At 42.8% G+C, this 13,769-nt stretch overlaps 1 protein-coding gene across 1 annotated transcript in view; it reads right to left on the bottom strand.

Annotated features, from left to right (window-relative positions):
- NSD2 (nuclear receptor binding SET domain protein 2) overlaps window positions 1-13,769 on the bottom strand; it is a 182,829-nt gene that overhangs the window by 154,681 nt on the left and 14,379 nt on the right. The window lies entirely within an intron of this gene.

Raw genomic sequence — 13,769 nt, 5'->3', positions numbered from 1 at the left:
CCCTCCTCCGGCCAGAACCAGCGCGAAAAATCCCCGCCGCTGATTGGACGCCGCCGCCGCGCGGCCCTTGGAGCGGCTGTTTCAAATCCCCCCGCACGGAACCGCCCGTCTACGCAGCCCCGCGGCCGGGAGCGGGGTCAGGCTCTGCCTCGAGCCGGGCCCTGCCTCGCTAGCCCCTGCGACAGGCGGTAACGGGACCTTGATGGCAAACGGCGGGGGCCTGGAGGATGGCGGGAGGGAAGCTGCCGCAGGGCGGGGTGTGGGGACTCCCCAGACGGGGCGGTGGCGTGTCTTGCCCACCTCATGAGTCACGGCGCAATAGACCCGTGGAGCTGCCCCTGTGAGACCCCCACACGCGTTCACCCCCTGCCAGCCACAGGCGGAACAATTCCCCTCAGCACCCCATACGCCCCCCCCTTCTGAACCCGTCCTGCGCCCTGCAACCGCGCGAAGGGCTGGCCCTGTCCAGGCTGGGCCTCTGCGCGGCGGCTGTGCTGAGTCCCATACCGTTCCCTCTCCACTGCTGGGTGGAGAGAGTCTCGTCCTTTTACATGTTCCTCTCCCTGCCCACGGCTCAGCCTGCCAGGACAGATGCTCTGGCTCCCACCCTAATATTTCCTCCTTTTCTGAATCCTTTTGTAGATCAGTAGGTGTAAACTCTCTGCTGCCTCTCACCCTGGGTTATAAAGTCACTCCATTTCATACCTCAGAGGGGTAGCCGTGTTAGTCTGAATCTGTAAAAAGCAACAGAGGGTCCTGTGGCACCTTTGAGACTAACAGAAGTACTGGGAGCATAAGCTTTCGTGGGTAAGAACCTCACTTCTTCAGATGCAAGTAATGGAAATCTCCAGAGGCAGGTATATATCAGTGTGGAGATAACGAGGTTAGTTCAATCAGGGAGGGTAAGGTGCTCTGCTAGCAGTTGAGGTGTGAACACCAAGGGAGGAGAAACTGTTTCTGTAGTTGGATAGCCATTCACAGTCTTTGTTTAATCCTGATCTGATGGTGTCAAATTTGCAAATGAACTGGAGCTCAGCAGTTTCTCTTTGGAGTCTGGTCCTGAAGTTTTTTTGCTGTAAGATGGCAACCTTTACATCTGCTATTGTGTGGCCAGGGAGGTTGAAGTGTTCTCCTACAGGTTTTTGTATATTGCCATTCCTGATATCTGACTTGTGTCCATTTATCCTCTTGCGTAGTGACTGTCCAGTTTGGCCAATGTACATAGCAGAGGGGCATTGCTGGCATATGATGGCATATATAACATTGGTGGACGTGCAGGTGAATGAGCCGGTGATGTTGTAGCTGATCTGGTTAGGTCCAGTGATGGTGTTGCTGGTGTAGATATGTGGGCAGAGTTGGCATCGAGGTTTGTTGCATGGGTTGGTTCCTGAGTTAGAGTTGTTATGGTGCGGTGCGTGGTTGCTGGTGAGAATATGCTTAAGGTTGGCAGGTTGTCTGTGGGCGAGGACTGGCCTGCCTCCCAAGGTCTGTGAAAGTGAGGGATCATTGTCCAGGATGGGTTGTAGATCACTGATGATGCGTTGGAGAGGTTTAAGCTGAGGACTGTAGGTGATGGCCAGTGGAGTTCTGTTGGTTTCTCTTCTGGGCCTGTCTTGTAGCAGGAGGCTTCTGGGTACACGTCTGGCTCTGTTGATTTGTACAGACATGTACCCAGAAGCCTCTACCTTTTTGGCTTTGTCTAGACTAGGATTTAAAGGTGGGATGTTAGGTGTTAGCTAGTCCCTCCCTGTGCTTTAACTTGATCAATTTAACATCTTAAAGGCAGCATGGATTGGCCTGGAGTCTCCCGGAATTGGCATCAATCTCCCAGTGACTATTGACAACAATCAGGTAGATTTTAATAGGATATTTAAAAAAAATGATTGTTATGTTGGGGGGGGGGGGGGAGCTCCCAGAATAGCTTCAGTCAGAGTTGGCAACCCTACTTGCATACCTTAGACTTTTAAAACACATTAGCTAGGGCTAACATCACCTTTTAAATCCTAGTTTAGACAAGGCCTAACAGTCACAGTAACTGCAAAGTGTAAATGAACCCATTCATGGCACAGTTTCTGCTGAGAATGGTACACAAAAACATCATTACCTAACTTTTACTCATACAAAGATTAGAAACATTCTGGCCTTCCATACAACTAATTTAAAAAAAAATCCAAGACATTTTAACCACTCAGGTTAGATTTCAGATATGACTATCTAAAACATTTCCATATTGCCTATCACAGTACTACATAAGCACATCTGGGTAGCATTTTTTTCCTTGGGGAGCAAAATAATTCCACCTCTAACTAGACAAATATAATTGGAGACAAAGCTAATCTTGATACGAGATCATAAATATGTCCATTATATCAAAACAGGAACTAATGTTGTAATAAACCATCAAACGTGATGATGCAAAGCACATAATATTCGTTTATCCCAGGTCAAAATTTTCAAACTGTGGTTGCCTCAGTTTAGACAGCAAATAAAAGCAACATGAATTTCAAAGGTGCTGAGAGCCCACAGCTCCTATTTAACTCAGTGGGAATTGTAGGTAATTAACATTAGGGATCCTAGTTTGGAAAATTTTGCACAAATTTATATTATTATTTAAAAGGTTGTACACACCTCCCATTAAAGTCTAGGGAAAAAAACATTTAAGAACCACACTGCAGGAATAACTAGGTGAAATTCTGTGCCCTATGTTATATGGAAGGTCAGACTAGATTGGGGTTCTCAGCCTTTTTTGAATCACACCCCACTTTCTATTTATTTATTTATTTTAGTAGGAGGCCTCCTCCTCAAAAATGGGTCTTTCCAATGTAATCTAGATGGAACTGGAATCATTAATGCATTGACTGAAAGAGCTTGGCTTGTTTAGCCTAACCAAAAGAAGTCTGAGGGGAGATATGATTGCTCTCTACACATATATGAGAGGAATAAATACCAGGGTGGGGGAGGAACTATTTAAGCTCAGTACCAACGTGGACACAAAAACAAATGGATATAAACTGGCCATCAGGAAGTTTAGACTTGAAATTAGACAAAGGTTTCTAACCATCAGAGGAGTGAAGTTCTGGAACAGCCTTCCAAGGGGAGTAGTGAGGGCAAAAGACACATCTGACTTCAAGACTAAGCTTGATAAATTTATGGAGGGGATAGTATAATGGGATAGCCTAATTTTGGCAATTAATTGGTCTTTGACTATTAGTGGTAAATATGCCCAATGGCTTGTGATGGGATGTTAGATGGGGTGGGATCTGAGTTACTACAGAGAATTCTTTCCTGGGTGTCTGACTGGTGAGTCTTGCCCACATGCTAAGGGTTTAGCTGATCGCCATATTTGGGGTCGGGAAGGAATTTTCCTCCAGGGCAGATTGGCAGAGGCCCTGGGGCTTTTCACCTTCCTCTGCAGCGTGGGGCATGGGTCACTTGCTGGAAGATTTTCTGCATCTTGAAGTCTTTAAACCGTGATTTGAGGACTTCAATGGCTCCAGACACAGGTTTGATACAGGAGTGGGTGGGTGAGATTCTGTAGCCTGCGTTGTGCAGGAGGTCAGACTAGATCAGGGATGGGCAACCTTTGGCACACGGTTCGCCAGGGTAAGCACCCTGGCTGGCCGGGCCGGTTTGTTTACCTGCCAGGTCCTCAGGTTCGGCCGATCGTGGCTCCCACTGGCTGCGGTTCGCCGCTCCAGGCCAATGGGGGGCGGCGGGAAGCGGCGCGGGATAAGGAATGTGCTGACCTTAAAGTCTATGATTCTACTTTAACTAAATCAGTCTTGCTGATCATCCTGCCCCGCCCCAGGTGCCGCTGGGCAACTTTCAGCATCCTGGGTTCAACACCCGGCCTTGGGCTACAGCAGCTCTGAGAGGGAGGCTGCCCCTAAGCAGCCCCTTCCTGACCTGGAGCAGCTGGTAAGCACTTCAGGGTAGGAAGGGGGATTATTCCTGCCTTTCAAAGCAGAGTCCCTAGGGGCTGGAGTCCCAGAGGAGCTGTGTAAAGGGGAGAGTCCTTGCAGGGCGTCTTTGCAGCCAGTGCACCTGGCCCTCTGTAAGTGGTTGGGCCCCGTGGTGCCCTACGTGTGCCCATGCAAACTTCACCTGGCACACTGGGTGCTCGTGATGGGGCCGGAGCTTCCTGTGCACATGCTAGCAGAATCATGGGGCTCTTTTGGGGGCTGAGCAAGGCTTGCTTCGAAGCTGGGGGCTTGGCACATCACGTTCGGCCTTTCCTGAAAAGTTGGCAAAGTTGGACAGCTTGGGCAGCCAAGTGCAAAGTCCCACAGAGAGGTGGTTGAAGAGGTGGAGGCGCCGGGTCTGCGCTCTGCTGTGGGCTGCTATCATGCTCCTTGGGAGGCTGCACAGAGCACCAAGTGATGGGAGAGGAAGTAAATGAGGGAGAGGTTACAGCGATTGCAAGGTTCATGACAGGGCTAAGGCTGCGTATACAAAGCAGCAGGTAGGAGGGGATGCTGCTGCTGCGTAATGGGTAATAAGGATGTTGGGGCCAAAACATTGGCATATTTTCTACTTAAGTTATTCACTGGTCGGACCTGACTATCAATGTTTACAAATGGGTCCTGGTCCAAAAAAGGTTGAGAACCCCTGGTTTATATAACTCTTAGCTTTGTATTTCCATAGCTTTTAAAGTTTGTGGGTGTTTTTACAGATGTGTTTAATGGTACATCTTCTCTTGAAATGCATTTAGCAGTTAAGTGGTTAGCACTTAAAACTTTAAGTACTCGTTGTTTTGTAATGGTAACTTTAATCATCAGGTGATTAAAGTTTTAATCACCCAACAATTAAAGCTTTAATTTCAAAGTGGCTGGAGGAGTTCTGTCCATAATGATGAAGATTCATTAATAATTTTTTAAATGACTTTTCTGTGAAAACTACCTTATGCTCAAGTGTATAGAGCCCTGTCTACAAGTATGAAATTTGGAGTTCTTAAACATTTCCTGTGTTGAGAAAAAGGTGGCCAAAGAAACATGACACTGGTGTAAAATTTTAATATAGCTAAATTTGGATTAAGTACCACCTCAAAGGATTTATTTTTTGGTAATTTTCAAGTTCTCCTAGCATATTTAAATAGCATGTTTTCAGTCAAATCTCTACTTCCAATTAAAATTATTACAGCTGGGTAGAAAGTAGGACTTAAAATGGAAGTCTGAATGCAAATCTAACAAAACTGCCATGCTCCCAATCTGTATTTACACACAGAATTTCCTCATCTCTTTTCTTGTGTCTTTAGTTTTGTACAATGTTATATGGAAATATTAAACTTCCAAATGATTTTATTTTTTGAGAGATGACGCACACTGGTGATTCCCACAGGAAAACATTGAAGTGGGAAAACTGGGTTACTTACCAGTAACTGGAGTTATACAAATAAATTGCCTACCTACTCTTGGGGGCAAATTCTGTGCTCAGTTACATTAATATAAATCTAGGTCTATGCAACTTTAATAAAGAGAATCACATTTTTATTCTGCACATATTAAAATATACAAGATCCTGACAGTCAATGAGGTTCTCACTTTTTTTTTTTTTTTCTTTTTCCCCTCTTCTGTCAGTAGTCTAAGATTTGGTGAAAGGATTTTACTTTCATGAGATAAGTTCAAGAAGACAGAGATACTTCTTATAACAAAAATGTTGCATGCACTTACTTATTCAGATCATAGGTCTTGTCTACATTAGAGAAATTTGCACCAGTGTTAACTACATCTGTATAGTTCGGCTGTAATCTGGTTATATGAGTAAACTGCAGCAATGGAAGCTCCACTTCACATTGTGTAATGTGTCTACATAGGTGTAGTTAACACTGGTGCAAATTTCTCTAATGTAGACGAGGCCTATAATCCATTTGCCTAATAAATGAATGCAACAAATTTTATGTTAAAAAGAAAAGTCTGTCTTCTTTAGCTTATACCATACAAGCAAATCCTTCCATTTATCTATACAATAGATGTTGGACGTGATTGTCCACTGCCATCTGCCTTGTGTAGTCATTTACACTTGTGCAAAATGAGTTCAAAGGAATTTTGAACTCACTTTGCACAGGTTTAAATCACTACACAGAGCAATGCAGAATGAGGCTCTTGGTATTGTCAATCAAATCTGATGCATAGTATATATGTTTTTCAATGGTGTGGTTAAAATACTTGAAGCAAAAGGCCCCCCTCTGTTTTCAGTAGTTGCAAGTTTCTGTAGTTTCCAGATCAGGGCTCTTAGTGTTTTCATTAGTTTTCATTTACATTTCTTATGATTTTGAATTAGCCAATCTTTTTTTTAAAACAGGTTGATGTTGTTCCAGTGGCAGAACAGATCACTGGAGCTAAATGGTCTCTGACTTGAGTAGGCAATAGCATTCATTTGCTAATTACTCTTTTGTTTCCGTTAGTATCTGCTGTTTCATTGCTTCTTATTTTCAGTTTTATGGATCTACTGTATAAAAACAGTATCACGCTAGGTAGTCCTTTGTTCAACTGAAGTAACAGATTTAAACAAATGTAATGATTGTGTATTTTTCTGGAAATATTTACAAAAATTAATTGGTCTATGCTATGTGCAGTGCAGAGTTTCACTGCCACAGTGAGACCACTAGAAGGAATTGTATATACACTGCACCTTCCCTTACAAAGTGCAGAGAGAGTGGGTGAGGCCATGGTACACTTCGCGATAATTTCGTGCAGTGTTAAGTCACCATATGACAGCCAGAGAAATGCCAACTAGTGTAAGACCTCACTTCACTCAGCCAGAAATCAATATTTTAAAAAATTTAGCATTCGGTATCAAACCTTTTTATAGTCTCAAGTGATCTCAGTAGTGAGGTCACACATACTCTTCAAACTTTTCATATAGTTCAAATTCACCTTTATCTCATGCATAGGAATAATGATAGTTTTTGCTGTTATTCTTTATAACTAAGTTTCTTCTTCAGTCTGAAAAATAATATTCTCTAACAATAAATAACAATGCATATGATTGTTTATTTGCATTAACAATCAAAATGGTTATTACATGGCATCACTATAGGACAAAATTAAGGCAGTTTAGTTGCCCTAACTGAGCATTTCTATACCGTAGCTTGTGTGGATTTATTTTAAGTTTAACCTTAACTCTGGATTTCCTGGATTTATAACAGTAGTTTTAACAATCATATCCTAATAATGTATTTTACTTTAAATTATTGACACATATATGCTCTGACTTTTAATTTCTTTTTAACATAGTATTTGTCTAGAAATAAATAAGCCAGGGTGAATTCCATGTATGAGTAATTGAGAAAAATTTTGCTTTTTATATAAGTAGACCAGAGACTACCAGTATTTCCACTGTATACCATTGCCAAAGAATAAAATGTTTTAAGGGTTAAATTGATAAAAACAAGACTGTCTTACAATCTTCTGCAATCCTTATTGATGTTGAGCAACTCTTCATTTTGCAAATATGTTCATCCTTGTTATCTCAGTGCTGAATGGTGAGGATGAATATACCTGTCCTAAGGGTTAATTTCACTCTTCTTTTAAGCATGCCATTGTCCTGTTAACAGTAATTGTTGTTGGAGTGATTATGATCAGATTAACTGGTTGTAGTTATTATGTTGATCAATTTCCTGTTTTGAGGGTTTGCAGCTCATTTCCTCAATATGTTTGTTTTCTTCTTAGGAGGATGTCTTGGCAGCCATTTTCAAGTGAATCCACTATATTTGGGTGCTTCAATATTTGGGGGCCCAACTTGAGATGCCTATGGCCTGTTCTGCTGGGGTACCAAGCCCCTACAGAACCAGTTGACTTTAATGGGAACTGTGATACCTATCACATCTGTCTCAATGTATCTTAAATTAGGCACCCAAAGTGAAAAGACAGACATTTTTGAGAATGTAGGCCATACTGTTGAAAGGTCACCTCTGCTGACTTTTTTTCTCTTGCTGCGAATACTGAATAAAGTATTTCTTCCCTCCTCCCCAATGTTACTACCCCATCTTCACCCTAGATATGTTTTTAAATCCTCTGAACTATATTGGTTTGTTTCAATGACTGTAGGTATGCCATAGCCTGTTCTTTGCAAATCACTGCAAGCATATTGCTAGCCATCCTTGTCTGGTGATTAGGATCCTAGCACTCAGTCAGAGGTGGCTAATAATCTGCCTCCAGTGAGTTAGAGAGACAAGGTGGAGTCTTGTAGCTGTGTCAGTCCCAAGACATTAGAGAGCGATCCTGGGACCGACACAGCTACAACAAAACTGCAGTGAGTTAGCCAGTCAGGTTATGCTACTGCTCGCTCTCTGTAAGAGGCTGCAGGAATGACCCACAGGTACTTATGATAGTTGTGTTGGTAACTCCAAATCTACAGGCATTTGTTATAAATACATCACTACAGAAACATTGCCTCTCTGACCCCCATTTACCCAGCAGCAGAATTAATTACTGTCAAAGTTAAGAATATACTCAATAGAGAAAAAGATTTAGGGCCACAATGTGCCTAGACACTGGGTGCTTGCGGATGAGAGTGCACAAGAAGACTCCACACCTTGCTCTTCCTCACACAGCCTCTAGGCACAATTGCAGTTCCTCCTATCACTCTCATGGGCACTAACCACCCCAAAGGGGTATGGTCATGATCCTCAGCTCTTCTGTAATGGCCTGAGTATCTGGCTAGACATGTTGCATTTGTTGAACTGGTTTGGTTATCTGGATTCTCTGCTGGAGCTACCCCTGTGGCTTCACACCACCTCCAGGGTGGTACAATGGAAAGCCTTTTATCAGTGTAATTCGGAGTGATCTCTCTATTTTCTCTCTATCCATTTCTCTCACTTTTTCCTTGTTGGTTTCTCCTTTTGCTCTGTCTTGTCTCTTCAATTCCCTTTCATATTGGCCTAACTGTGGATATGTCTACCCTACAAGCGCTACATGTGCAGTGCTGCAGCTATGCTGCTGCAGTACTGTAATGTAGACACTTTTACAGTGACAGAAGAGATTTTTCCATAACTAGTGAGATGCAGTAGATAGATGGAAGAATTCTTTGTTAATGCTTTGGGTTTTGCCCCTAGCAGAGTATACAAAGATTACAAAATGGCATTTCTCTGTTCTGCATGTTGAAGGAATGGGAGCTTTTCTTTTTTCTGGCCTAGGATTGGAAAAGAAACTGGGGTAGAGCTATATCCTGGTTGATGTAGAAGCAAGATACAACTTCTGGGAGGAAACTGCAGCAGCAGCATCTAAAAACTATTCTCTTTGGGCAAAAAGAGTCTGAGGCAGGAGAGAACTGCCAGTTTGCTACACCTCGCGCTGAGGTTATAGAATCAAGGGGAAATATTTTCTGTGTAATAGAATGATTCCCAGAAGCTCAAATGAAATTCTGCAGTATCTGAAGAAGATCAGGTTAAAGTTGTAAGAGGAGATCAGATATCTGATCAGTAGCCCGAGCCTCACGTAACACACTGACCACAGGACTTAGATATTAGAGACTAGCTTCAAATGATAATTATGCTTCCTCTGAATGCTGCTACTTGTATTCATTGGGCCTGTCCCAACTCCCATTCTTTTTTTTAAAACTCGCCAAAACTCTTCTGCAGGAATTCTAAGATGGAAACAATAAAATTGCTTCCTCTTTTAGTGAAGTGAAGACATCTATGTAACTATGACTGTATAGATTGTAATATAGAACATACTTTATATAAAGTGCCACACTTTGGAATTATGTAAAGTTAAAAAACAATAGAAAGCAATTTCTGTTCTTAATGTTTTTTTAATAAGTTACCCACTTAAGAAATCACATTTAAACTTCCTGTAACTCCAACGGCCTGTTTCTCTTCCTCCTTTAAAAGGTATGAGTAAAATATTCTTTCAAAAAATCATTCTGTTGAAAATATACCCATTTACTGTATGTATTCTGTATCAAGTATTCTTTTACTGGTATTTTACAGTTTTGTTCTGAGTTCTCACTGACTTTCTATGAATTTCCTCTTCATTCCCTGGGGGTAAATCCTTCGATCTCTAGCTGCCTTTGGGATAGCTCCATTCAATACCTAGGAGTTCCTCTTAATAACTGACTCAAGCTCCTACCTAGTAATCTGGGAAAACTAAACACCACGCCTGGACACCTCTAAGAGGCAATACTTCCCGGTGCACAAGCACTGAGTCTGTGTATAAAAAAAAATAAAACTTTTTTATTAAAAAGGAAAAGGAACCCTTATTTGCAAAAGCACCACACCTCTTTCTTTCACTGGGATGTGGCATCTCTAACCCCCACTTAGCAAGTGAAATTCTGTTTAGGTGACCCCTCAACTGGGACATGCTAAGTACAGTCGGGGCGGCAGGTTTGTATAATTTTTGGTGGTGCCCAGAACGGGTCCAAGTCCCACCTCCCTCCCCTCCCCCACCTGCCTAAGGCTCTGGGAGGGAGTTTGGGTGCACTGCCAGTGGTGATGGCGGGGACCTGAGGCCCTTTTAAATTGCCAGGGGCAGCAAGCGGGGCTGGGGGAGAGACCTGGCTCCGAACTTCGGTGGAGCTGGACCCCCTCATATTGGGGAAGCAGGGGCACCACAGGCCCATACAACTCTCCGCCCCTAAATACAGTTCTGTTGCTCTTTACTCATAAAATAAGAATAACATTTCATTACCCCTGCATTCAAATTTAAATTTTTTTATTAAAGCTAATGTTAAAATTATATAATATGCAGGTTAAGGAAAGAATGTCTGTACATCTGGGTACAGTGCTTAAATTATCCCAAAGTACAAAGGTTGGTTTAAAAGTAATAAAATATATATAGTACATACTCAGCAATAAACCAAAACAGTTCCATCTGCTGAACATCTAGGCAGAGTAGATGTGTCTATGTAAATATGATCTGCTCATGAAGTCTTTTTCCTCCAGTTCATCAGGGGAGAGCTCATTCAGACCCTGCTTATATCGACATTGCTTTATCAAAACTGGGTCAGATTCACTCCTGTAGAGACATGGGTGAAAATTGCACCTCTGTGCACCCAGAACCTGTGGCAGAGGAGAAATCGACCAATAGGGAAGGGCAAGTTGTGATACTGCCACTGGAGGCTGCCTAGAAGACATGCCAAATCAGGTAATGAATGTTCTTGCCTCCTTCCCAGATAGTTCATCCCTTTTTGTGGGCTGCATCAGCTGGCTCTACGTCCCCTAGCGGGGTGGGGATGGCTAGTGGCCAGTGCTGCTGCACCCCTAGTCCTTGGGGTCTTTCCACCCCACAGGCTGGATTTCTTCAGCAGAAGCTGGTACAACCCAATGAGTGAATCTGGATTGTTTGAGTTAGTAGATGCTCTTTAATATTGTTGATGATCATAATAATAAATTCTGCTTCTATTCTCCAATTCTTGACTGTGTTTGGGTGGTAGGTTGGAAGATATATGTCCCTGTATTATCAGCACCTCCTAGCACAAGCATAGTTAATTATGTTATTGTATGCAGTGTTTGTTTGTCCCTGGATATTAGACACTCATCCACTTTGTCTCAGTAATTACATTCCAAGGCAGCATCACACAGTGGATGCCTCATTGGCCTGGCTTATGAGTGCACTAGGGTGACCAGATAGCAAGTGTGAAAAATCGGGATGGGGGTGGGGGGTAATAGGAGCCTATATAAGAAAAAGACCCAAAAATCGGGACACCTGGTCACCCTAGAGTGCACTATTGGGAAATGAGAGGTTGGGTGCTTTTGTGGATTTTTTTTAAACAGCTAAATTAGGATGAGATTGTCTTCAGGGGACTACTGTCAAGCTTAGAGTTAAGCATACACGTGTTTGCAGAACCAGGGCTTTAGGTTAGACAGTGATTTACAGGGCTGAGAATCTGTGTTTAGCCGTATTGCATTCATGTGCATTAGAATGCCCCAGCTCACCTCCGCTTCACCTCTGCCTCCTCCCCTGAGCGTGCGTTCCCCGCTTCTCCCCCTACCTCTGTAAACCGCTGTTTCGCGGCGGCAAGTGTGGGAGGGAGGAGGGGGAACGTGGTGCACTCGGGGAAGAGATGGGGCCCGGGCCGGGATTTGGGGAAGGGGTCCAATAGGGGCAGGGAGGGGGTGGAGTTGGGGCAGGGACTTTGGAGAAGGGGTTGGAATGGGGGCGGGAGAGGGTGGGGCAGGGGTGGAGTCGGGTAGGGGTTCAAGCACCCACCGGCGCCGGGAAAAGTTGGCACCTATGTTAGTATGTGCCATATTCACTTATGGTGCTATTTAAGTAATGAATAAAAATGAATAAAAGAGTAATGGTTTCTTATTTTCTTCTGTATTTAGGGCTGGTGAAGATCTTAATCTTTTCCTGGTAGTAGACTATTTAGTATCTATCAATACACAATCTTTTGTTTTATCTTACTTTTGTGACCGGTTTACATATTGCTAAAGGGAACAAGTACCCTAACTTTGATTCACCTTCAGTTTCTTTTTTCCTTTCAACAAATACATAAAAAGGATTCAGACAGTTTCTGTTTTGCCCTAAGCAACAAATGACTCTGGTATCCATCCCAACAGCTTCAGGAGCTAAGAGGGCAGGAATGCTCTCTGAAAGGCTGTGGCACATTTTTCTGTGGCTGCAGCTGTAACACAGCCCTTCCACAGGGGACAAGGAACTGCACAGTGATGAATCCATGGGTTGAGTAATAAACGGATACGTTTATAAGTGAGAATAATATGCTAGGATAGCACTGTGCAGGATACAGAAGACATATGGTCCCTGTGTAGCAGAGACCACAGTCTACTGGCGTTAAACAATACAAATCAGTCACAAAATAAATTATATAAAAAGAAATGGATTTCTTGTTAAAATAAGAATATAATTCTTCCAGTTATTATGAAACAGAAGAGCATTTTAAGGAGGAATTTGAAAAAGGAGTACTAGTAGGATGGTAAGTGCGCCAAGAAAGAGGGAGTTGCAGGTATGGGCAATATAAAATATGGCACAAAAACAAGAGTGGAAAAAGAATGGAAAGTGAATAGGTGGGGGTTGAACATATGGGAGGAGAGAAGCAGGGATGCCACATTAGCTTCATCAAACTCAACCTTCCCTCCCCCAAAACCCACTTTTTTAAAAAAAAATCTAAATTGGGTTAAAATTAAGAAACTTTCTTTATTCCATAAAACAATAGAGCATCTTCATCTGGGCTTTGAGCAATCCAGTTGACGTTTCCCTTCACAGTAAACTCCTTTCCCCATCACCTCCCCAAACAAAAACAAAAAAACCCTAAAAACCCCAGCCTTCTTTCCATCCCAACCAATATCAATTTTAACTAGTTTTTAAAAACCCAGCTGCTTCACCAGCAGTCAGTTATAATAGTTACCCTTTTTGACCAAAGCAGTTAGTCAAAGTTTGGGCCCCTAGGGTTGTTCCAGTTAAGAGTAGAAATTGATGGAATCTGGTATTTTCTCCGATGAAATCTTGCTTATTTACAAGAAATGTACAAAGTCCTGCTTCTCCAAATGCAGGAGGAACCAAAGACAAAAGGACTAGTTTCTTTAGCTTACAGACTCAAGCTTGTTTTCAGCCAGCACCCCGCAAGGCAGAAACTGTATCTAGGGTTCTCTCATGGTCACACCATGCTTACAGGCTGCTGGCTCAATTTCTTCAGGCTGTCTTCTGCTTTCTTTCTGGTTCTGTGTTCTGCCTCTTTCCCCCACCATTCCAAAAACACAAATAATCAAAAACTCGGTAAAAACCCCTCTGTCTATACAGTCCAAAACACCTACCGGTAGGTGGATTCACATAACCCTTTTGTTGGAGAATTGTAATTAACTTATCTTT

The sequence above is a fragment of the Malaclemys terrapin genome, chromosome 5, assembly GCF_027887155.1.
Source record: "Malaclemys terrapin pileata isolate rMalTer1 chromosome 5, rMalTer1.hap1, whole genome shotgun sequence".
NCBI classification, from domain to species: Eukaryota; Metazoa; Chordata; order Testudines; family Emydidae; genus Malaclemys; species Malaclemys terrapin.
This window is presented reverse-complemented; position numbering and strand designations above follow the sequence as displayed.